This window comes from Patella vulgata, chromosome 5 (assembly GCF_932274485.2).
Source record: "Patella vulgata chromosome 5, xgPatVulg1.2, whole genome shotgun sequence".
NCBI lineage: Eukaryota > Metazoa > Mollusca > Gastropoda > Patellidae > Patella > Patella vulgata.
This window is the reverse complement of record NC_065883.2, coordinates 19,057,411-19,083,569: the sequence shown is the minus strand read 5'-3', so window position 1 is coordinate 19,083,569 and position 26,159 is coordinate 19,057,411. Positions and strand designations below refer to the sequence as shown.

The 26,159-nt window shown below is 36.1% G+C and overlaps 1 long non-coding RNA gene across 2 annotated transcripts; it reads right to left on the bottom strand.

Annotated features, from left to right (window-relative positions):
* Positions 1-6,220: 6,220 nt before the first annotated feature.
* On the bottom strand, positions 6,221-10,024 carry LOC126821831 (uncharacterized). Of its 2 annotated transcripts, none has more exons than XR_007680508.2 (3): positions 9,945-10,024; positions 8,529-8,657; positions 6,221-6,392 (listed from the first exon to the last, which is right to left on the bottom strand). It is a non-coding gene; the product is annotated as an uncharacterized LOC126821831 (long non-coding RNA). The 2 variants fall into 2 exon arrangements; XR_008788245.1 differs by lacking the exon at positions 9,945-10,024 and adding an exon at positions 9,409-9,446.
* Positions 10,025-26,159: the final 16,135 nt, after the last annotated feature.

Genomic DNA, 26,159 nt, shown 5'->3' with positions numbered 1-26,159 from the left:
TTTTTCGTTCGTTTCTGGGGTTTTACGTCCACTTCCACCGAAGGTGATATCGTAGACAATATAAAAATGAGAAAGATATGAATATATATACAAACATCAGTGCGAACTATCCAATGGAATGCAAGGTGAGTGAGCATGATTAGCTGTAACAAGCTATTGATGTAACAAAGGTGCATAATCATATATATTGGAGTTGGCTTATTGTACAATTAAAAGATGAAAGAGGGGATTAACCGAGATTAACAAATATTGAAACCATACACATTGTACCATAACTGAAACCAGTATATACTAAGATTGACTAAATAAACATTCAAGAAGATCAAACTGAGGGTTTATAGAACTATATCGAAACCATAATCTTTACATTAATTATAACAGTTAAGAAATATAGAATTTTATGGTTGTGTTTTATAGTTAAGTAGTAAGTTGCATATATGTATTTACAAGTATTTATATATCAAAGTGTTGAGTAAAATATAAATAAATAACGATAAATTAAGCCGAATGCCCTATGATGAAACCTTTTATAATTATAAATATGAGTGGTAAGATATTGTAATTTGGTTACATAGACATAAAATACTGTGATTAGCTAAATAAATTGTAGAAAATAATTGAAACATACAAATTTTACATATTGATAACAGAGGATTATAAAATGTGAGGGTTGTGGGTATGGAATATACAATCGATTCAGTATTGGAAAATGCCAGTAGTTACATATGGTTTTGCATGGGGAATTACTTAGGGGGACTGTGTTTACAATTTAATAATGCGGTCATATGCTCTGGGGATATAGACGCCTGGGTCTCGATTCAGTTGATTATGTTCCAATTACTAAATGCCATTCAAAGAAAATAAATATAGAGATATGTTCATTTTGCGAAGTTGCCAAAGAGGCCAAATGCCAAAACTTCTTTTTGTTGATCGAGATTGAAGACTTCGTTAAAAATCTGAAATGGATGTCTTGAGTTTATGTGGCTGAATAAAAAGTATATTTCTCCTATTTAAAATGTCTTTCTTTCTCACATTTCTCGGTATCGGGCCCTGTATTGGAGGTCGTACTATCAAGGGGTTGGCCCCAGACGGGAATCACCAAACCCCTACGCGTCACTTTTTCAAACAAACCCTAGGAATCACCGGACTAATGTATAAAACCCCCTGCTACATTCTGGTTCACGGAAACAGACTATTAAATCGGTTACTAACATTAGTAAACACGCGTCCTGTTCATGTCAATGGAAAACCCACGGCTAAATCTATTTGTTAAGGTCAGCTCAATTTTTATCAAGGTCGTTGAGATGTAAAATAAGGTTAGGGCGAGATTATGGGTTAGAGTTAGGGTAAGCATTGGGACTAGGTCCAGGGTTGGGGTTGGGATTAGCGCTAACGTTGTTTACATCTCGTGACCTATGACGAAAAATTGAGATGGCCTTCATTTAGCTTTAACGGGAAACAATCACAGCTTAAAATTGGAGATTCCCGTTTATATGAATGAATGAAAGGCGTTTAATAGCGCGACACCTACATCCGGGCTATATTGCGTCAAACACATCGTGACCCAGTTTCGATATAAGGTATGTCTATTCATTCATTCATACTTCATTCAGAAACGGTGAATAAATAAACTATAATGTAATATGTACATTTTCTATGACATATTTCTAAACACTTTAGGTGGTAGGATTGAGTGTTATAAATTTAGTCGTTATTACAATCACAGCTTAAAATTGGAGATTCCCGTTTATATGAATGAATGAAAGGCGTTTAATAGCGCGACACCTACATCCGGGCTATATTGCGTCAAACACATCGTGACCCAGTTTCGATATAAGGTATGTCTATTCATTCATTCATACTTCATTCAGAAACGGTGAATAAATAAACTATAATGTAATATGTACATTTTCTATGACATATTTCTAAACACTTTAGGTGGTAGGATTGAGTGTTATAAATTTAGTCGTTATTACTGTTATTATTACGGTTTGTTTATTAACCTATGTAAAACCCATCTCTCTAAATCTATCTTCTCTATTATTATATCTATATATACTATTCAAAAGTAGGGGATATTTGATTTTGGGGGCATAATACTAAAATATGCAATTTGAGAGATCATCACATTCAGGCAAGACGTCGTTGGTGTAGGGATCGTCAACACTGGGATAATCGACGCTGGAGCAATGTGATGTTTTCAGATGAGTCAAGGTTCACTGTTGATTTTTTGGACAGACGTAGGAGGGTGTGGCGTCGTCGAAACGAGCGCTTCCAAGACGTTAACGTCATCAGACATGATCGATTTGGGAGTGGTTCTGTTATGGTGTGGGGAGGCATCACTGTTGCTGGAAGAACGGCTTTACATATTGTTGCAGGGCGTGTTACAGGCCAGTACTACCGGGACAACATCTTGGCAGTCCATGTTGTGCCGTTCGCACGACGTCATGGCCGCCGTTTCATCTTCCAGGATGACAACGCAAGATGTCACAGGGCCAGGATCGTTACAGGTTACCTCCAACAACAGAACATCACCACATTACATTGGCCAGCACTGAGTCCCGACCTCTCCCCCATCGAGCATGTCTGGGACATGCTTGGACAGAGGTTACGTCAACGTCAACAACGTCCTGCCAATGTCCAAGAACTTGCTGCTGCGTTGCAACAGGAATGGGACAATCTGGACCAAAATGACCTTAGACGTCTCATTAGGAGTATGCCACGTCGGATCAATGCTTGTTTGGCAAACAGAGGAGGATTTACCCGTTACTGACTTGGTTGTGATGCTGTGGTAACTTTGCTGTTTGACCCCGGGTATCATTTTACCCTTATAATGGTCAGTCTGTGCCTTACTTAGTCTAACGATCATTTGGAATAAATCGATGAATGTGAACTTCATTTCATTTTGTCATTTGTTTCTTCGTCAGTTTCATTAGGTGACTTTAATTACACTTAAAAATCAAATATCCCCTACTTTTTTTGAATAGTATTAATGGGGAAATTTAGTGACCAATTTCTTATGAATCAAAATAAGAAATATATTTAGAGAAAGAGAGAGAGAAATGGGGTCTTACGTCCACTCGATACAAACTATGTCATTGGAGATTAACATGTGGTTGAAATTTATTTCAATAATTCGGCTACGCATAGGGTCTTAAGTAGTGGGAAGAAACCATATAACCCGGAGAAAACCTGCAAGATTGGACAGGTCATCATCATACAAGCGGGGAATCGAAACCATAGATCTAATGTCAGAACTCTAAGGCGCACGCGTTAAACCTTTTGCCCCCCCCCCCCCTTCCTCTCTCTTCTCTTCCCTTCCCTAACCGACCCACTAAACACATGTATAAATTAATTGTTCTAAAATGAAGTTTATTACAGTATGTGAGTTTAACCAATAGGCGCTTGAGTGGACATAGCTGGGAATCCACAATGACAATATCTGTCAATACAGTGGTAACTACTGCTACACTGACATCCATGTTTGTCGGCATCGTGTTGACAATGAGACGCCGACTCACACTTTTCTGAAAAAAAAATAAAAATAAAATAATATTGCTTTAATAATATATATTTATATATTTTTTTTAAAACAAATTTCGTTTTGTCAACTTTGTTATTTCTCACAATTTTTCATTTGACATATATATTAGACATTATAAAAACTCAAATTTATTGTTACAAATAGATTTCGATTACTTAATATCCACGCACAATGACGTGCAGATGGTGACTTAATTAGTGTGGCTGCATGATTTACATTTATAATGTATAGTTTATTTCATATTTAAAATCTCTCTCTTTCTCACATTTCTCAATACTATATTTGAGTCTTGGGGGCATACTATCAAGGAGTTGGAAGTAAGACGCTGGCTCGCTAGCCTAGAGGTCGGGTGTTCGATCCCTGCATTGGCCGAGAAAGTTCATCCAGATTTCCCGGCGTGGTTCCCCCTTATCAGTGATGCAGGAGGGAGGGCCTGACAAGGACAGCTGTTTAGTCCTTCGGATGAGACGAAAAACCGAGGTCCCGTGTATACATTGGAATGCACGTAAAAGATCCCTTGGCAGTTGGAATTCGATATAAGAGTAGGCGATAGTGCTGCTGCCCGGGAAAAATTTCCCCCATAGCACACTGTATGGCGTATGCCCGTTTTCATTAGCCCAGTTTAGGAGCAGAACAGTAGGACGTTAAACCCCATTTCATTTCATTTCATTTCAAGGAGTTGAACCCACCAGGGCATCACATCACTGAACCTCAGCACGCCACTTTACAAACTGCTAACTCTATAAATAAGACCGGACTATGGGAAATAACTCCAACTTTCTGGGTTATTCGCACCTACAAGACGTCCGAGTATAAATACATTCCCATTTCAGATGCTACTGAGAACTGTCTCCAAATACATTTACTGTCAAACCATTTGTTTTGCCTCGTTTGGCCAAGCTTAGGTTACAATGCATTAGTTACCCATAAACTTTGGCCATGGAATAAAAACATATGATATTGTGCTTATTGCATCCAACACCCCCCCCCCCCCACACACACACACACGTACCCACACACATTTCTCAAATATGAAATGAAATGAAATGGGTTTAACGTCCTACTGTTTTGCTCCGAACTGGGCTAATAAGTGCAGTGGCATGGTTTGCTTACCCTTTTTACAACCCCATTTCTCATTTGAGGATTTCACACAGCTAACAAACATTTGCTGTACTTTATGTTAGCATTTTGAATCCTGCTGCGGTTCAAAAAAGGTATTATTGATATTACTTTATTTAAGCTTTATATATACAGGGGATGGAGTGGGACTAAGTTAAAAAAGGTTACCCTGACTTGAGGAAAGAACCAACATTTATGGTTAGATTTTTGAAAATTGCTTTGTCCATGCACTGATCCATATTTATGTTAAGTTCCAGCCATGTAACTGATGACCGTATTATTAGCCCCATTTTTAGGGTGTGGTCAGGCAGATATTTAATTAGATTTTTGAAAATTATATTTTCGAAGTATAGATCTTTGTTTCTGTTAAGTTCCAGCCATGTAACTGATGACCATGTTATTAGCCCCGTGAGGAGACATTTTCACCCGACACCACGACATTAAAAATGTCGTATATTGTCGTGTTGCCGTCCAACTTCCTCTCAATATACAGTATGACTATGTACACTGATCCTAGCGTTGGTCTAGAAAGTTCCACGGGATTTTGTAGCGTGGTATCGGCAAAAACACAAGCCCCTGTGTACAATTTGGCGTGCCCATAAAAGAACCCTTCACATTTGGAATTCGATGAAGAAATGCCATTGTCCATATGCCTATCTTCAACAGTCCGATTGGTGCAGAAAAATAGGAAAATTAAATAAAATGAAATGGGGTTTAACGTTCTACTATTCTGCTCCAACTGGGCTAATGAAGACGGGCATACGCTATACAGTGTACTATGAGGGAAACTTTGCCCGGATAGTGACACTATATGGCCTACTCTTATATTGAATTCCAACTGTCAGGGTGTATTTTACGTGCACGCCAATATGTACATGGGACTTGATTTTTCGTCCCACCCGACCGACTACGCGTTATACCTTTGTCAGACCCTCCGTCCTGTCGCTGTCCACAAAAAATTTCCGTCATAGCACTCTGCATAGCGTATGCCTATCTTCAGATTTAACTCTTGCATAATGCCTGTTTAAATATTTACAATTTTAGATGCTTATGTGAGGAAGTACTGTAACAGCATGTGTCAACGTTTGTACTATTCGTTTGGATTGGGAATTCTAATAATACACACCTCTTTCACATACATACCCGGCATATTATAATTGTGGTATTATGACATCATGTCATTATAGAAGATATATAATGGGGAAATTTAGTGACCAATCTCTTATGAATCAGAATAAGAAATATATTTAGAGAAAGAGAGAGAGAAATGGGGTCTTACGTCCACTCGATACAAACTATGTCATTGGAGATTAACATGTGGTTGAAATTTATTTCAATAATTCGGTTACGCATAGGGTCTTAAGTAGTGGGAAGAAACCATATAACCCGGAGAAAACCTACAAGATTGGACAGGTCATCATCATACAAGCGGGGAATCGAAACCATAGATCTAATGTCAGAACTCTAAGGCGCACGCGTTAAACCTTTTGCCCCCCCCCCTTCCTCTCTCTTCTCTTCCCTTCCCTAACCGACCCACTAAACACATGTATAAATTAATTGTTCTAAAATGAAGTTTATTACAGTATGTGAGTTTAACCAATAGGCGCTTGAGTGGACATAGCTGGGAATCCACAATGACAATATCTGTCAATACAGTGGTAACTACTGCTACACTGACACCCATGTTTGTCGGCATCGTGTTGACAATGAGACGCCGACTCACACTTTTCTGAAAAAAAAATAAAAATAAAATAATATTGCTTTAATAATATATATTTATATATTTTTTTTAAAACAAATTTCGTTTTGTCAACTTTGTTATTTCTCACAATTTTTCATTTGACATATATATTAGACATTATAAAAACTCAAATTTATTGTTACAAATAGATTTCGATTACTTAATATCCACGCACAATGACGTGCAGATGGTGACTTAATTAGTGTGGCTGCATGATTTACATTTATAATGAGTAGTATATTTCATATTTAAAATCTCTCTCTTTCTCACATTTCTCAATACTATATTTGAGTCTTGGGGGCATACTATCAAGGAGTTGGAAGTAAGACGCTGGCTCGCTAGCCTAGAGGTCGGGTGTTCGATCCCTGCATTGGCCGAGAAAGTTCATCCAGATTTCCCGGCGTGGTTCCCCCTTATCAGTGATGCAGGACGGAGGGCCTGACAAGGACAGCTGTCTAGTCCTTCGGATGAGACGAAAAACCGAGGTCCCGTATATACATTGGAATGCACGTAAAAGATCCCTTGGCAGTTGGAATTCGATATAAGAGTAGGCGATAGTGCTGCTGCCCGGGCAAAATTTCCCCATAGCACACTGTATGGCGTATGCCCGTTTTCATTAGCCCAGTTTAGGAGCAGAACAGTAGGACGTTAAACCCCATTTCATTTCATTTCATTTCAAGGAGTTGAACCCACCAGGGCATCACATCACTGAACCTCAGCACGCCACTTTACAAACTGCTAACTCTATAAATAAGACCGGACTATGGGAAATAACTCCAACTTTCTGGGTTATTCGCACCTACAAGACGTCCGAGTATAAATACAACCCCCCCCCCCCCCACAAAAAAAAAAAAACCCCAATATATTCACGGAAAAATATTGACGATATAGTTCTCGGAAAGATAAACAACTGATAAATAACAGGTATTAACAATAAAGTGAACATGTGACCTGACATTTACACATGGGAAAAACCACCGCACCTTAAAATAGGGAATTCCCGTTTTGATTAACGCAGCACATAAAGGGTGACAAATAGCACGGTAGCTCCAACCGGGATATATTATGGAAACTCTGTTTTGGTATTATTATTTTTTATTATTATTTATGAAAAGATTGTTAGAAATAATATAAAAATAAAATGAACATAACCGCTACGTACATAATATTTACAATTTCAGGTTTGTGAATATTCATATTTTTAATTAAACCTTAAATATTAATATGGCAAGCCTGAAGTTATAAATATGTATAGGCCTTTTGTTCATTTTTCTTTTTATATTATTCATATCGATTTTGATATAAAGCAGTTTTATAAAGTATGACGTATTTATTTATCCCTTAGTTTGAATTTATTTTTCTTTGTCTACCATTCATTCATTCATACATTTGGATACTGTAAATAATAAATGACTAAATAATGTATAAGTATATACGTTTTCTAGGGCACGTACGATTGATTGTTATGAATTTAGTCGTTATTATTATTATTAAGGTTAAAGGCTATCGGAAATTTTGGATATCTCAACCATTGAAAAACTGCATTGTTACCGAAAGTGAAGTCTTTTATAAAGAATCGGTATTTTTAACCTTTATTTTTTTTTCTCCAAATCACTAATATTATAATTTTGGTGTCCCATCAACACATAGAATACAATCTTGTAGAGATATAAAATATAACATTTTAAATAGAGGTATTTCTCTGAAATAGCCAATTTGACATGAGTAACTTTTAAAAAAAAAATTTCCCTCAACGTTACATGATTAAAATCCTTATATCCTATCACCGGTTTTTGAAGACTGTAAAAATGGCCAGTTAAATATCAAAACTATATATGGAAGTAAGAATTGAAATGGAGTTTAATGTCCTACTGTTCTGCTCCGACTGGGATAATGAAGACGGAGTGGAAGTAAGAACAATGGCCATGTTTCGAAGAGTATTCTCTCGTTAAACACATGCGTAATTGTAAATAAATAGTATAGTTCAATTTAAAGCGATACAAGTTATTGGTATGAGTGTATTTTCACTCAAAAACATAAAATCAAATTTCTGTGCGCTAAAAGGCCAGACACTGCGCAAGACCGAAAATGGCATCAAAGGGAAAACCCGTCAAAAGCTCCTACCTTGATCGTTATCACACCTTGAAACACATGTACATATGTTATTTATACATCTTTTACTCGTACCGTTAACACATTGGAATAAATCACAGTCATCTGCATCATCGTCACATGTCTCACATGCTGCCAGGGCTGAAATAGATTAATCATCGTCATGACTCATCATCATCGCCTATCAGTGTCACATGATAACACCATATTGTAAATAATTTATAATGTCAAGACTGGGAGGAGAATCTGGTCGTTATTGCTATACATGAAAAATTAATATATTGAATCTTTCAACCAAATGGCCAGACCTGTCATCAGCTGTCTCCGGCCATAGTGGACATTGTCTAATCCACTCATTATCTCAGTCATCAGATGAAAGAGAGGTGATTGTGGGTTGTCGAGTGGACGTTAAACCCTATTTCTCTCTCTCCTATTATGAACTTTGTCATGTGAATAAAAACCATAAACACACTGGGAAATAAACAAGTTTAACTCTTGTAGAATGCCTCTTAGACTACGTTGGCTAAAAAAACTTAATAGACTGGAGTCATTTTGTTCCAATTGTAATAAAAAAGTACAGTCAAAACAATAAAAACCATCATATTGCAGCTGTTGAGCCATTTTGTTCCTATACTTACCAAAAAATACAGTTAAAAAACAATAAAAACCTTCATATTGCTGTTGTTGAGTCATTTTGTTCCTATACTTACCAAAACGTACAGTTAAAACATGAAAAAACTTAATATTGCTGCTGCTGAGTCATTTTGTTCCTATACTTACCAAAAAGTACAGTTAAAAAACAATAAAATCCTATACTTACCCAAAAGTACAGTTAAAAAACAATAAAAACCTTCATATTGCTGCTGTTGAGTCATTCTGTTCCTATACTTACCAAAAAGTACAGTTAAAACAAGAAAAACCTTCATATTGATGTTGTTGAGACATTTTGTTCCTATACTTTCCAAAAAGTACAGTTAAAATAAGAAAAAAACATCATATTGCTGTTGTTGAGTCATTTTGTTCCTATACTTACCAAAAAATACAGTTAAAAAACAATAAAAACCTTCATATTGCTGTTGTTGAGTCATTTTGTTCCTATACTTACCAAAACGTACAGTTAAAACATGAAAAAACTTAATATTGCTGCTGCTGAGTCATTTTGTTCCTATACTTACCAAAAAGTACAGTTAAAAAACAATAAAATCCTATACTTACCCAAAAGTACAGTTAAAAAACAATAAAAACCTTCATATTGCTGCTGTTGAGTCATTTTGTTCCTACACTTACCAAAAAGTACAGTTAAAACAAGAAAAACCTTCATATTGATGTTGTTGAGACATTTTGTTCCTATACTTTCCAAAAAGTACAGTTAAAATAAGAAAAAAACATCATATTGCTGTTGTTGAGTCATTTTGTTCCTATACTTACCAAAAAGTACAGTTAAAACAAGAAAAACCTTCATATTGCTGTTGTTGAGTCTGAACATACACTATGACCTTTAGTTTATCTAGCTTATTTTATTACTTTTCTTATCTATTATCGCATTTAAAACAAATTCAGATGGCTGAAATCTCTACATAGATTATCTAGCATGATCACTGGCCTGAACCTATTTAACCATCCTTTAAACGACATTTGTTGGGTTTACAAGAACCTGAAAAATTTTCAGACCAGTGCGACAAACTTCGACTAGAACTAAAGTAGAACATATGGTGACTGATAAAAAATGGTTTCATTTAAGCCAAATAACCAAATAGAGACAGCACGACGGTGTGCAAATTGTCTGCGATATTAAAAGCTATTGCGGAAATTTGGGTATGGAAGGAAGATTAGTCCAATAAAAAATATACTTATAAAGTGGAGTAAAAAACCGGAAAATAAAAGAAAATGGATTTCAAAATTTTTTATTTACAAAAAGGTGAAGTTTGTCGAAATTACCCCACTTTCGGTGCCAACAGAAAATGTTTTTTGTAAATAAAGAAAATGTAATTCATGATTCGTTATTTACAAAATGTGAAGTTTGTCGAAATTACCTCACTTCCGGTGCCGACAGAAAAGGTTTTTTGTTATTTGGATACTAATTAGGCATACAAATTGTTTTTGTAAAATTCAAGACACCTAACTAACTATGTAAAACGTTATACAATTTTTACAATTTTGACATTTGTGACCAAGATAATCTAAAAAAAAAACCAAAAAAAAAACCAAATCAAAAATGTGTAGTAAACAAATTTGTGAACACTGAATATGGCCTTGCAAATATGCAACAAAATTTGAAATCTGACAGTTTATATTCAAATTACACCACTATCGTACTGGACGGTAAAATCTGTCTTTGCTGCCCCCTACCACAGCCGATGCGACACAATGGTTGAATTAATGATATCCGTAGGGTTACAATCAGTCTATAGCCACCATCCAATGGGTTACCCAACCCACAAAAAAGCCAAACAAAAAGGAATATGGGTAGGTAGGAAGTGAACACGCACTACTACGGATATCAGTAGGGTTGCGACTACTATGTTTTCTGAGATAGGTGTGAAGTGAACACCAATATTAATGATGCCGTAGGTTTACGACCAGTCTATAGACCCACACCTACTGGGGTTACCCAAAAAAACGAAACATTAAACGAAAAGAAATATGCTTAGGTGGGAAGTTGTCATGAAATAAAGAATTAAATGATATCAACAGGGTTGCGAACAGTATAGCGATTATCCACTGGTTACTCTGGTATGTTCCGTCACATCGGAACCACTGGACACTGTTCCTTGCCAGCAACTCCTTTCTGCACCACCGACAATAAGGAGAAACCACGCTGGAAAATCCGTATGTCAAGGTTAGTAAGTCCGCCCCTTACTCGCTGAACCATAACTAACCGTTAACACATCAGAGTTGAATAAGAATAATAGGTGTGTTCCCACTTAGCCGGCAGACTGTTAATCCTTTGATTGATCTTAAAACTATAGTCTGTTTAAAAGTAGTCACTCAAGAACTGTTCACTAGTGTTCAGCGTTAATGAGCTCTTAATAAAATTTATTAACCAACTAATTAATGACATTTTGAACTTTTGGCATTCTAAGTTGAATAAAATGACAGCATGCCATCCTAATATTTACAAGTTCATTAACTTAATAAAACAAGAACAATCCTATGTCGAAATCACCATTTCACAGATATTATTTGGTGGTACCAAAAGGCCTCGAGTTAAGAAATATCGACAACTTGATACAAGAATTGAACATTTGAAAACACAGTTATTAAATGGCTCTTTAAGTGTAAATCGGTATGGAACAAATATTTCCTATTTAGTGGGGCTGTAAAATGATTGTTATGTTGTAAGGCATTTATTTATAAATTATATAATGCTATTTAATAAAAGTTAAATGTGTAAATTGTAATGCATTTTTATATGTGTAAATTATGTTATTTAATAAATGTTAAATTTGTTAAAATCAATATATTTTTATATGTGTAAGCTATTTAATGTTATTTAATAAAAGTTAAATTTGTTAAAATCAATGCAGTTTTAGTCTTAAAAAAGATATGGACTATAGTTTATAACACCATTGTTCTAGGATTAACTCTGGATTAGCGGCAAAATTTGACATCAAAGCCTGCCGGCTATGTGGGAACACCCCGAATAATCACCTTTCATTTTTTTAGATGGATAACGAGGTGCCATGTTTATATTTTAATGTAACCATGAGTAGTTTTTGTGTAAGGGAAATGGAAGCCGCGATGCGTAAGATATTGGCCCACTCCTGTGTTCGATCCCGTTGTTGGTCGAGATAGTTCATCGGGATTTTCCGTCAGTGGGTTAGGCCTGACAAGGGAAAACACATATTCGTTCGGATGGCACGAAACACCGAGGTCCCGCGTACACATTGGCGGGCACGTAAAAGTACTCTTGACAGTTTGAATTCGAAACAAAAGTAGGCCATACCGCCGCTGACTAGGCAAAATTTCCCCATAGCAGACTGCATGGCGTAAGTTCGCCTTCATTAGCCGAGTCGGAGCAGAAAAGTAGAACATTATAATCCCCATTTCGTTTTATTTTCTGCAAGGGAAACTAAATTCGTACACTGGCACTGTCTTCGGGTTGTTCTATATTTTATGTTGACCTAAATGTGATTAATAATCTTATCAGTTCTAGAAAGATAAACCCTGTGTTGCGTACAGTTGTACCTCTGAAATTAACCATATTGTCAAGAACTTCGACCCAATACTCAAACCTCTCACTATATGTTTGGCGCAATATAGCCCGATTGGAGCTGATGTGCTATAAAACTCCATTTCATCCATGCATTTAATACTCACCCATTTATATTCAACTTTATTTTAATTATTGTTTAATAATTAACAATATGATTCGGCCAGCAATACTCCGAGTCGCATGTTTCGGAAGTTACAGCCAAATCAAAAAATGAAAGTGCAGATTAGTACAGTACATGCGCTATTAGGTTTATTTATTTTTTTACTTGAAGCTTAATTTACTTTTTACACTATCTTGAGTGGATTACCACCACAACAGAAATACCTATTGAATATGTCCAATTTACAAACTCGTTGATCATGGATCAATATAGCAAAAACAAATATACCTAGCAAAACAGTGCCAATAGGCAACATGATAAACCCTGGATGAATGGAATAAGACCCATTGAAAAGAAGACCAGCGGCTGCCAGGCAGGATACGCCCACATTTTGCAAGAGATGGATAGAGAACAAGCTAAAAAGAAACGTGATTTTTTGTACAATCAGGGGCAATAATGCAGAAAGTTATTGCCTGAAATGTGCAAATATTAAAAGGGACAGAGATCTTCGGGATATAAAGATTTGTTTTAAGTTTCATCAAAATTGGATAAAAATTGTGACCTTTAGAGGGTCCACAACCATCGTATAACATACTTCTACACAATTTGCGGACAAAGAGCGACCATTTTGTCGGGCAGTTTTAGTTCGATTTTCCCGAAATACGAATTCAACCTTCATTATGGTGGAATAGTGATAAATTTAAACTGTTTTTAAAATCGGAAAAAATGCGATTTTTTGAACAATCAGGGGCCATAATCCAGGAAGTTAAGTTAAGGAACCAAGATCTTAGTGTGTAAAGGTGATATATTCACACGTTTTTTTTTTAAATTGTGACCTCCAGAGGATCCACAACCCTTATACACAATATTGTGACACTATTTGCGAACGAGGGGCGGCCATTTTGTCCGTCAGTTTCAGTCCGATTTTTTACGAAATTCGAACTCAACCATCCTTAGGGTGTAACGGTAATATATTGTAACAGTTTTTTAAATCGCATAAAAATTGTGACCTCTATGGGGTCCACAAGCTAAAAACGCGATTTTTCGTACAGTCAGGGGCCATAATTCAGGAAGTTATGGTCCAATATGCGCGAATATCGAAAAGAACCGAGATCTGTAGGTTATAAACATACATTTCAAGTTTAAACCAAATTTGGATAAAACATGTGACCTCTACAGTGTTCACAAGCTAAAAACGTGATTTTTCGTAAATCAAGGGCCATAATCCATGAATGAAGTTACAGTCCGATACATGCCAATATTGAAAGGAACCGAGATCTTAGGGTTACAAACCTATATTTCAAATCAAGTTTCATTGAAATCGGATAAAAATTGTGACCTGTAGAGTGTTCACAAACAATTGTGGACGGACGGACGGCCGGAAAGGGGCGACGACAATATACGTCCACATAAAAATGTGTGATACGCCCAAGGGCGTATAAAAACGAGATTATGCAAAAAAGCAGTGAATAAGAATTTAGACTCCGATTGGCATAAATTAGAAATGATTACATAGACTTAATCAGAAAACGAAAAAAAACCGAATACTTTTGACAAAATAGACAAACAAATTATTTATACCCAAAAACTTTGGAACAAAACCTTGGATACGAAATGAAATGGAGTTTAATGTCCTATTGTTCTGGTCCTATACTGGGCTAATGAAAACGGGCATACGCCATAGTGTGCTTATTCGGGCAACGGACTACTATTATATCGAATTCCAAAGGATCTTTTACGTGCACGCCAATGTATACTCTCCAAACGAGTAGATAGACCAACTTCCCTTTTAAGTATAATATTTTAAGCAGCAAAAAAAAAACGTCAGATTGGTATAAATAAAATAAAACCAAGTACGAACAATCCAAACCGTAAGACAAAATTCGAAGTCCTAAAAAAAAACGGTATAGGCAAAATGGTGTAATAAGGCAAAATAGTGTAATCAACATATGGACTGTTCACCGTGTACAAAATACACGACAAACAGCGGTAACAGGTGTCCGGAAGAGTAAGCTTACCCTGCCTGGCGCCACACCCGCCATGGTATGTTACTCTGAATAGACGCATTGCACAAAACTTGCCAAATGGTTTTTATTGTATATTTGTGACCACATCTCCAACTTTTACCTGAGGAATAAGACTCCTTCCCAAACACAGGGCAATAAATGTTCTCAAAAACGCAACCTGACTTCTGAGATGGTAATGTGTTCTCCATGATTTTCATGTAACTCATGCTGCACGTGTGCTGATCACCGGGACCACCCTATAAAATGCACCCCCATACCTGGTTAAATCATTAATACTACAACGTCAGCAGCATGTCACGACTCACGACAGCTCAGAGGAACCAGGCGCTTGCCAATCACTTCCAGGTCAATGTTCGGACCATCTACAGAGTTCAGCAACGCTTTCGGGCCTCCAACACCACGGATGATCGCCCTCGAACTGGTAGATCAAGGGTTACCACAAGGCGAGAGCACGTGCAGAATCCCTTCATACAGGTCATCGAAACAATGTTTTCCAGCATGACAACGCCCGTGCCCAAACCACGAGGGTTACTCGGGACTTTCTACAGCAGAACGGTGTCAAGGTTATGGACGGGTCAGCCCTTAGTCCGGTCTTAAACCCGATTGAAAATCTTTGGGATGAACTTCAGAGGAGACTTAATGACGTCGTACCGAGACCAAACACAGAGAGTGGTTCCAGGTGCCAATTGCGTTCATCAATCGTCTGGTCCACTCCAAGTACAGACGCTGCGCTGCTGTTATTGACACTCGCGGTGGACACACCAGATACTGATGTAAAGACTGTGTACAGACTCTAAACCTTCTCGTAATGTCTTTGAATTGTAATGAATTAATCACTAATGTGTCAACATACTGTTCACAAAAAATTGCTTTGATCCATTTAGTAGGTCGTTTTCTAGAATGATTTGATTAAAGTGGCTCTCTGATTTTGAAATCGTACTGACGTTTTTTTTTTTTTGTCTTTTCTTTTTTTTTTTTTTTCTGTTTAGTATAGTTAAAATTATAGAAAAATCATCCGCAAACATGTCTTCAACATCCTAAGATGTAATTCCATACTAACTGTAACCCGCCTCTAGTCCCTCCGTATATCGAAAAGAGGATTGGATCTTCATAATTCAATTTGGCAATATCTAGCATCGATCGCATTGGCATTAAAAAATGATTGATTTTTGTCATTTCTTCTATTTAACCAACTACAATTTAGTATATAATCCTAACTGGCACTGGCTCAAATAATCCCGTTTTAATATAAGCGGACAAGGTAGACTTTTTTATTTAAAGTCGTAAAAGGTTGCGTCTGCTCAAGCAACCATTCAGAATACGTGATTTAGACATACATGTGTGATGGTGGGTGTCATACACAAGTGAAAAACGTCGCTTGGCAAAACTTGATGATAATACATGCAGTCGTGTGCAAGTTATTTGGCGTTATGAATAAATAAACAAATTGACCTTGCAACGTGATATTCATGGACATCAATCTTACCTTTTCGATGCGTGACGTCACATGATCAGAGGTCACTTGAACAGTCAATTTTGGTGACTATTTTCAACATCCGGATATGGCAGTTTCATGACTTATTAAATTTCAACCCTTTCATTGTGATGGCAAGTATTTTTGATATCAATTAAGTTGTTAATGAGGTGTCGAAGGTCACTTTAACCGTCAATCTTGTTACTATTTTCAATATCCAGACATGGCATTTTAACGACTTATTAAGATTTAAACCTTTTTCTCTGACATTATATTGGTGTCATGTCTTTTTATATGAATTACAAGTCGGAATATTTAACCAAAACTCTTAAATTTAAGGCACTCTTGGGTATGGATATTGTTTATGGAGCTTCGTGTAAAATGGTGATAGGGATAACCTTTTATTAATAGCCTTATTAATCACTATCCATTTTCCTAAAATTGGATATAAAATAATCCCAAATGAAATTTGTCCATCATGTGAACGGCGTATACTTCGTTTCTAGAGGCAGTTGTTAATTTATCTAACTACACTCATAGCGAGGTCTATTCATCACCAAACGAGATTACATTCCCATTTCAGATGTTACTGAGAAATGTCTCCAACTACATTTACTGTCAAACAATTAACATTTATTTTGCCTCGTTTGAGTAAAAACATATGATATTGTGGTTATTGCATCCTACCCCCCCCCCCCCCCCCTCCACACACACACACACACACACACACACGTACCCACACACATTTCTCAAATAAAGTGTTTGATAAATTGGTAGCCTACCAAAATAAGCACCTGGGGTAATTTACGATGCGTCTTCCCAGGTTCCAGTTACGCATAAAGTCTTTAAGACACCTTCAGTTTTCGGTGCAATCTGAACGACAGACTCGCCCTACCAAAAAGCTACCTACCGTTTAATTTTCGTACGTTACTTACGTACGTTCTCGGCGTAGAGTACAATTCCGGAAACGTGCGACATTGAATTGAAAATGTAGCGTGTGCGTAGATAGCAAAGGTGCAGAAAATTATTCGGGACCATTCACTGTTACAATTTCTAAAAGCTGGTTACTGGTTATAAATTATCCAAAACTGCATATAACCTTATTGCTACTTTAAGGAATTAGATAACTCTTGTCAGAGATACTCCACCACTATAAATACCTGGCAATTACATAGCTCTGTCAGGGGTACGCCACCACTAGAAATGTCTGTCAGAGTGTTTTGATAATACCCGAAGATGTTCGGTACACTGCTGTACGATTTTCATGTGGTACACTTTTGAACTAATCTAGCCTAGATGGAGGGCATGGCATTTTGGGCGTGGAATACCACACCCACCACCAGAAACCTGACAGACTTACATTCTGATGATACCAGATATATGTGCTTGCATTGATACCATATATAGGAGTAAATTGGTGCACTTTTCAGCTAGGTTGCCCCCCCCCCCCACCAGGCCCGGGCTCCCGCTCTAATAGTGATCTCAATATTTGGTTAAAACACTTCGGGGTTAAAGTTAGAATAAAGAACAACGAGAAATACCCACCAAATTCAAGATTCTGTTCAGTAATGGGATTGATGTCTAATTTACGTCTTAAATGTAAGGTAAACATGGATATTTTGAAAAATAATGAATTTGAAGAATTTCACCAGGTTTTAGATGGTCAAATGAAACAAATAACGAAGGATTAGCTCAGAGGGAGAAGCAGATTGAATCGCTTACAGATGACGATAGTGAATCCTTGTGGTCAAAGAGCGTTTAGGGACATACAACCCACATGTTTTAATAAAAACAATGATCTACTTAAACGGGTTGCAGTTTTCACTACGCAGTGGAAAGGAGCATCGAAATATGATGTATAAAAATAGCCAGATTTTACTGATTACATCTTCTGACGGCGTCCCTTTCCTTAGTTCAGCTCTGAAAGTAGGTCTCATTACACTCGGCCTCTACGTTCAGGAACTCTCCTATTGAATCCTTGTCGAAATTCCAATGGCTCCCCAGTCAATTTTACTGGGCAACTTTTTTACTGCTAAACAGTCGCGTGTCAGTCCCTGTGAACGCCTGAACAATATAAATGAACATCTTAGTGAGAAAATAAGACCTTGCCTACCTCGCTAGAACCAGTATGAGCGACACAACACGCTGTTAAAAAATATGTCTCCGTCTTCTAGCCGACTAGGCGGACTTCATTGAAAGAGTAATGCACAAATTTACGAACTCGGCCATATAAGATGAAACGAAATTTAGTGATTTATTGCTTTGCCTAGCTAAATTACAATAATTTACAATCAAATTCTTTCAAAAATCCCAATTTTTCCCCCCCAGGCTTACCTAAATTTCACAGGGACTGACACGCGACTGTTTAGCAGTAAAAAGTTGCCCAGTAAAATTGACTGGGAAGCCATTGGAATTTCGACAAGGATTCAGTAGGAGATTTCCTGAACGTAGAGGCCGAGTGTAATGAGACCTACACTCATGCCCATCACCGACGCGCATGAGTGCACTTGATGTAGCATTGTTTCATGTGTAGACAGTAAACAGTACAAGTTACAAGGCTTAAATAGTGAAGTGGCTAGGGAATAGATTCGTCTTTTTCCCATCATAATGCCTCGCTCGCCTTGACCATTTTCGAGTCGCATGTTCAACTGGCTTTTTTGCTCGATTTTAACGCTCTTTTTCAACGATTTCCGAACGTTTACTTAGACGAAAATATCAGCCAAATAGCTCTTGGAATGGCTACAAATGTAAGGAAATGACGGATAATAGCCCCCCCCCCCCCAAATCCCCCTCTCAGCGGCGTGGCGCCCCGTCGCCGCGGTCAGTGCCCTCATTTTGCGGCGCCCCCCTTTTTTAAAATTCTTAGATCCGCCCCTGCACCCCAACTATAAACTATAAAATTAGAGTTTTCTTTTCGAAATTAATATAATTAAGATTGAAATTAATGTTTATTGACATTATTTGAAAAAAATTCTCCTACTTTTTATTTTGAAGTCTTTGATCAGAGATCCTCCAAACTAAGTTTACGTAACATATTTACGTGGTATCCACTCGTTGTAGGCCTATTGGGATTTTTTAAAATATACTTCAACCTTGGAATTTTTCGTGAACATTCCAAGCCAGTGTTTGTTTTGCTAAAGCCAGCCCTGACCAAAGCCATATATTAATTTATCATTTTATAAAAAATACTTCAAGGTAAATTATTGGTAGATGGCAACATTGTACTTTAAGGTCGTGTAGACTGTCCTGTAGATGTTCACTGACTCTTAAGGGGGCCACGGTGGTTTAAAGATATGACAGTATGAAGGATAGCTGTCGAAAACACCAAGGTAAAAATATGAAGATAAAGCAGTTACTGAGCTATGGGCATTTTAATATTGACACACGCCCATTTGGCCAGATCGCCAAAATTAAACGGGGCTTATCTCTGTAACCGTAGTCCGATCTCAATAATCAGCAAAGTAGAAGGGGTATAGTTTAAAATAAACACGACAGTGGGTGCTTGGTCGGCGTTCACGTGGAGTGGAAAGCGAAAGTAACTAGCTAGTCAGACCCGTTCATAGCTGTCTTGGGATTTTCAATGCACTGTGGTTAGTAGGCCTATGAACTGTTAGATTCGTTTTCGTTTCTTTGACGTCTTATTTTGTCTCGGTTAGGGGGAAATGGTGGGTGACTGATCAGCGTCCAAGTGGAGTGGAAAACGAAAGTAACTATAGTCAGCCTCCGGACATGTGATTCATAGGCGTACGGGTTCAATGACAGTTGGGTGGGGGGGGGGAGAACCCGGAATGCCCGAAAAAATTTCGGGTTACAGCTTACAGGCGGGGGCGCTGGTCTTCTGTGAGAGCGAAGCTTACCGTGTAGGGACTGTCGAAGAAAATTTGTGAAAATTGGACGGCAGCAAACGCATTTCCTGCTATTCCAGCCCGTGAATACTGCAACTTCTAATATAGCCTAATTAAGATGGCTGCCTGGAATTCCAATCAATCGTTTACAGCCCACGAAGACGGTACCGCCTAGCTACAAATGCCGTACCGTTAAACTGCGTTCAACGCTACAATTGATACAGTCTAAGACTCCCTACGCAAGTACAAATAGGTTCAAACGCACAATTGTCAACACATATCATTACAGTTTGTATTGAAATAAGTAATTATATCACAAGACTCAGGTATAGGACCTAGTATTCAGACGAGAAAGGGAGATAATTATTTTAGACAAAAAGACCTTTTTATTCAAATTAAGTAAGACAGCTTGTTGTACAGCGATTATTTCAAATTTCACAAATCTAATTTAATGTTTCTCTTTGATTACCGCCCCCCCCCCCCTTTTTTTTTAAGAGTCCCTTTAATAGAATTGGATACACTTCACATTTTGAGAATATACCCCCCCCCCCCCAAATGAAATAGGAAAGGATCCCAAATTTACAACGATAATGGCCAATGAAAATCGACATTCGATAGCGTTATATTCATTGTGACGTCACAATTAGTATGACGTCACAATTTATTGTCTTGTAATATGGAGCAAGCATAATCGATAATATTATAACGATATTATCACTTACACAGGTTTATTTTAGCGGAAAAAAACATTGAAAATATTTTAAATACAGAGTCTTGACTTCAGGTAAGTAATGTAAACTATTTTTAATTTTTCTAAAATCTGTCTCGTTTATTATACAGTAAAAAAAAAGTTAATAATGCAAAGAAAATGAATGCCGGTCGTTGTCATGGCGCTAATTCTTCATTGACCAAAGATTAATTTCTTGATGTTTTAGCTATTTCAAAAGCGATAATAAGACATTTATTTCAGTGCAGAATGTGTGGAAAAACGCGTCATCATTTCGTCGTCTTTTATTAGTGTTTTCAAATCTAACGCGAAAATATGGCATTCAAAAACACGAAACACTTAAAGTAAGAAAATATGAAATGAAATAACTTTACACTTTCACTTCATAATGTGTCACTGGATTTACCAAATTAAGCAGTAGATCTATACAAAATGTGGGGGTGATCCAGTGGTTTAACGCGTGCGCGTGAAACCATAAGGTCTGTCAATTCCCCGTTTGTACGTGACAAGGAGTAGGGTCGCCTGTCCCACCTCGTGGGGTTTCTCCGGACCCTCCTGTTTCCCCTGACTGCTAAATAGCACTACGCTCAAGCAAATTATCTAAACAAAATTGAAACATACGTTAGTCCCAAAATGACATTGTGTCGAATGGACGTTAAACCCCATTTTAATATCTCTCTATACAGAAAGAGAGAACAATCAGAGATAGATTTACCTACAGACTTGGCAGGTTGAAAACATTGTGTCCTCACCACATTGGGGCATCCGGCCAAGGTGTATAATATTTTTGACACTTTCAGTAGCCTTTCTTACACGTACCGTAGTCTTAAACATCCCTCACCATCCCCGGCTTTGCACAATTAAAGGACACTTTCATTTTTCTCCAGTCGAAAGGGTAGGGGAGTATCGGGCGCCTCATCTAACTCCGGCACTGGGGACAATATGACCAAAATTTAGATTAAAACGCTCGGGGATAAAGATTTTTCAATGAAATCATTTGATGAGCCTCTTTTAAATCAGAGTGAATCCATGTCGGGAGATTGTCTATCGTTGATATTTCAATTTTGTTTTCTTGATTAAATGGTGAAAAATTCATTTTAGCGCGGGTTAAGAAGTGACAAAAAAAAAAAAAAAAAAATATTGACCGATAAATGCCAATGAATATCTGCGACTTCGGTTTGTTTTTTACTGAGAAATTTTAATATGTAAACCTGGCTTTCGTTTGCAGTTATAATGAAGTTCGGAGTAATGCCTTTGTCCTTCGGGAATTCACCAACAGAAAGTAAAGAAAGCGAAGACAGAGAAATAGAGGGTCGAGATAGAGAAGATACAGAAATAGAAGTTATAAACACAGCAGATATTGAATCAAAAGATGAAGAAACTGAAGATATGAAATCTGCAGAAGAAATAAAAACAGAATATAAAACAACTGAAGAAGATATAAAAACAGACGATACAACAACTGAAGAAGATAAAAAATCTAAAGATATAAAAACAGAAGACATCGAAAATGGAGATTTAGAAAAAGAAACAAGGGACATAAAAACCGAAGATATAAAAACTAAAGATATAAAAACAGAAACCAAAGATATAAAAACTGAAGATATAAAAACCACAGAAGATATAAGAACTGCAGAAGATATAACAGCAGAAGATATAAAAACCGAAGATATAAAAACCGAAGATATAAAAACTGTCAAAGATATAAAAACCGAAGATATAAACACTGAAGATATAAAAGCAGAAGACATGAAAACAGAAGGTATGAAAACTACAGAATATATAAAAACTACAGACGATATAAAAACTGCAGTAGATATAAAAACCGAAGATATGAAAACTGAAGATTTAGAGACAGAAGGTATAAAAACTGCAGACGATATAAAAACTGAAGCTATAAAAAATGCAGAAGATATAAAAAATGCAGAAGATATAAGAACTGCAGAAGATATAAAAGCAGAAGATATAAAAACTGCCGAGGATATAAACATCAAAGATATAAAAACTGAAGATATAAAAACTGAAGATATAAAAGCAGAAGATATGAAAACAGAAGATATAAAAACTGAAGATTTAGAAGCAGAAACAAAGGATATAAAAACTGCAGAAGATATAAAAACCGAAACAGATGATATAACAACGGAAGAAGATATAAAAACAGAAGACATAAATACAGAAACCAAATATATAAAAACCGAAGATATAAAAACTGATGATATAAAAACAGAAACCGAAGATATTAAAATTGAAGATGTAAAAAGTGAAGATATAAAAACGGAAGAAGATATAAAAACGGAAACAGAAGATATAAAAGAAGAAGATATAAAAACTGAAGATATAAAAACTGAAGATATAAAAACTGCAGAAGATATAAAAACTGAAGATATAAAAACAGGAGATGAAGAAGGTAAAAAAAATAATGCATTACTTCTTCTTAACTGAACTATTTGTTCAATGTTTTTGAATGAGAAGCTATTGACCTTACAATAAAGTCTCAATTGATACCGCTGCCCTTCTGAAATTCACCAATGTAATAACTAAAAATACCAGATGGCTAGGCTGTCTATATTATTTTCACACAAATTTTGACTTGACCTTGAAACCGTCACACGTATATAATAAATAGATTAAAACGCACTTCCATGTCTAAATAAATGAAATCGGGTTTCACGTCTCGTCGACACATTATCTCGATCATATGGAGACTGACATGCTGTTATTGTTTATTTTTATTTAAAATTATTACATGTCATGGTTTTATTATTATTTCAGACGTTGAAATAGCAACATGTCCCGAAGACCTCGAGAATGGATTGGAGCCAGGATACTTCAAAAAAGAAGGGAGAGCATTTTGCCTGAAACATGGCAAGATATTTGAAATACACAAGAAAAATGCACAAAATCAGAAAAACAGAAAATTTGTATTATTAGGTGTCATTCCAGGCGGCTGCAAATCAACAAAAAATCAAAAGAAAAGTAAGTAACCATACGTATATATGGGTATCATGTACGGTCAGAGCGGGTATGCTTCTTATATCCCCAACCCCACAGCTTTCCACATTAGACGACTCAGCCCATAACCGAACAGAGACACGGGGTTGTACGTGTTCCAACGGCCTGTTAACAGGTAATAGTGATGCGGAAATCGTTTACATATATGGTACACGACAACATGGTAAGGGACAACGTATAGCCGTTCGGATGGAAGGAAAACTGAGATACCCTTGTACACATTGAATTGCACGTAAAAAGATCCCATGACAGTTCGAATTCCATGTTAAAACATAAAAAATATGATGGAACAGAATTTAATTTTTAGCCACCTGTTTTGATTTACATATCTTCTTTATTCTAATTTTTCAGTCAACCCATATGTTCTGATGAACCTGTATAGAAACAGCACTTCGCCACCAGAGAATATCAAACCCTATTTGTTGGTAAGACCAGAGGTCAGAATAAAGATACACACTGACACAGTTCGTACAAATATATTTGGACCGCATCCGAAAATGAAGAATGTACCTGCACCAGAGTATAAAGAAGAAACAAATATAGAAACAGAATGTACAGAAAATAAGGAAGTAAAATGTATAGACACAGAAAATACAGAAGTAAAATACATAGATACGGAAAATACAGAAGTTAAATACATAGACACGGAAAATACAGAAGTAAAATGTATAGACACAGAAAATACAGAAGTTAAATACATAGATACGGAAAATACAGAAGTAAAATACATAGACACAGAAAATACAGAAGTAAAATGTATAGACACAGAAGTAAAATACATAGACACAGAAAATACAGAAGTAAAATGTTTAGACACAGAAAATACAGAAGTAAACTACATAGAAAGAGAAAATAAAGAAGTAAACTACATAGAAACAGAATATAAAGAAGTAAAATACATAGAAACAGTGTACAAAGAAGTAAAATACATAGAAACAGAATATAAAGAAGTAAAATACACAGAAACAGTGTACAAAGACGTAAAATATATAGAAACAGTGTACAAAGAAGTAAAATACATAGAAACAAAGTATAAAGAAGTAAAATGTATAGAAACAGAATGTAAAGAAGTAAAATACATAGAAACAGAATATAAAGAAGTAAAATATATAGAAACAGAATGTAAAGAAGTAAAATACATAGAAACAGAATATAAAGAAGTAAAATACATAGAAACAGAATATAAAGAAGTAAAATATATAGAAACAGAATGTAAAGAAGTAAAATACATAGAAACAGAATATAAAGAAGTAAAATACATAGAAACAGAGTATAAAGAAGTACAAGATGTAGAGACGGAATATAAAGAAGTACAAAATGTAGAGACAGAATATAAAGAAGTAAAAGATGTAGAAACAGGGTATAAAGAAGCACAAACCGAAACCGAATTTAAAGAAGTAAAAGATGTAGAAACAGAGTATAAAGAAGTAAAATATGTAGAGACAGAATATAAAGGAGTAAAAGATGTAGAAACAGAATATAAAAAAGAAGTACAAGATGTAGAAACAGGGTATAAAGAAGTACATGATGTAGAAACAGAGTATAAAGAAGCAAAAGATGTAGAAACAGAGTATAAAGAAGTACAAGATGTAGAAACAGAGCATGAAGAAGTACAAGATGTAGAAACAGAGTATAAAGAAGCAAAAGATGTAGAGACAGAGTATAAAGACGTAAAAGATGTTGAGACAGAGTATAAAGAAGTACAAGATGTAAAGACAGAATATAAAGAAGTAAAAGATGTAGAAACAGAATATAAAGAAGTAAAAGATGTAGAAACAGAATATAAAGAAGTACAAGATGTAGAAAGAGGCTATAAAGAAGTACAAGATGTAGAAACAGAGTATAAAGAAGCAAAAGATGTAAAGACAGAGTATAAAGAAGCAAAAGATGTAGAGACAGAGTATAAAGAAGTACAAGATGTAGAAACAGAGTATAAAGAAGCAAAAGATGTAAAGACAGAGTATAAAGAAGCAAAAGATGTAGAGACAGAATATAAAGAAATAAAAAATGTAGAGACAGAATATAAAGATGTAAAACATGTAGAGACAGAATATAAAGATGTAAAACATGTAGAAACAGAATATAAAGAAGGAAAAGATGAAGAAACAGAATATAAAGAAGAAAACAACAGAGAAACTGAAAATCAAGACACACAAATAAATGCGCTTAGAGAAGAAATTGATGTGATGGAAATAAAAACACAAACCAAAGAAAAGGAAAATAGAAGAATGGATAAGGGAGA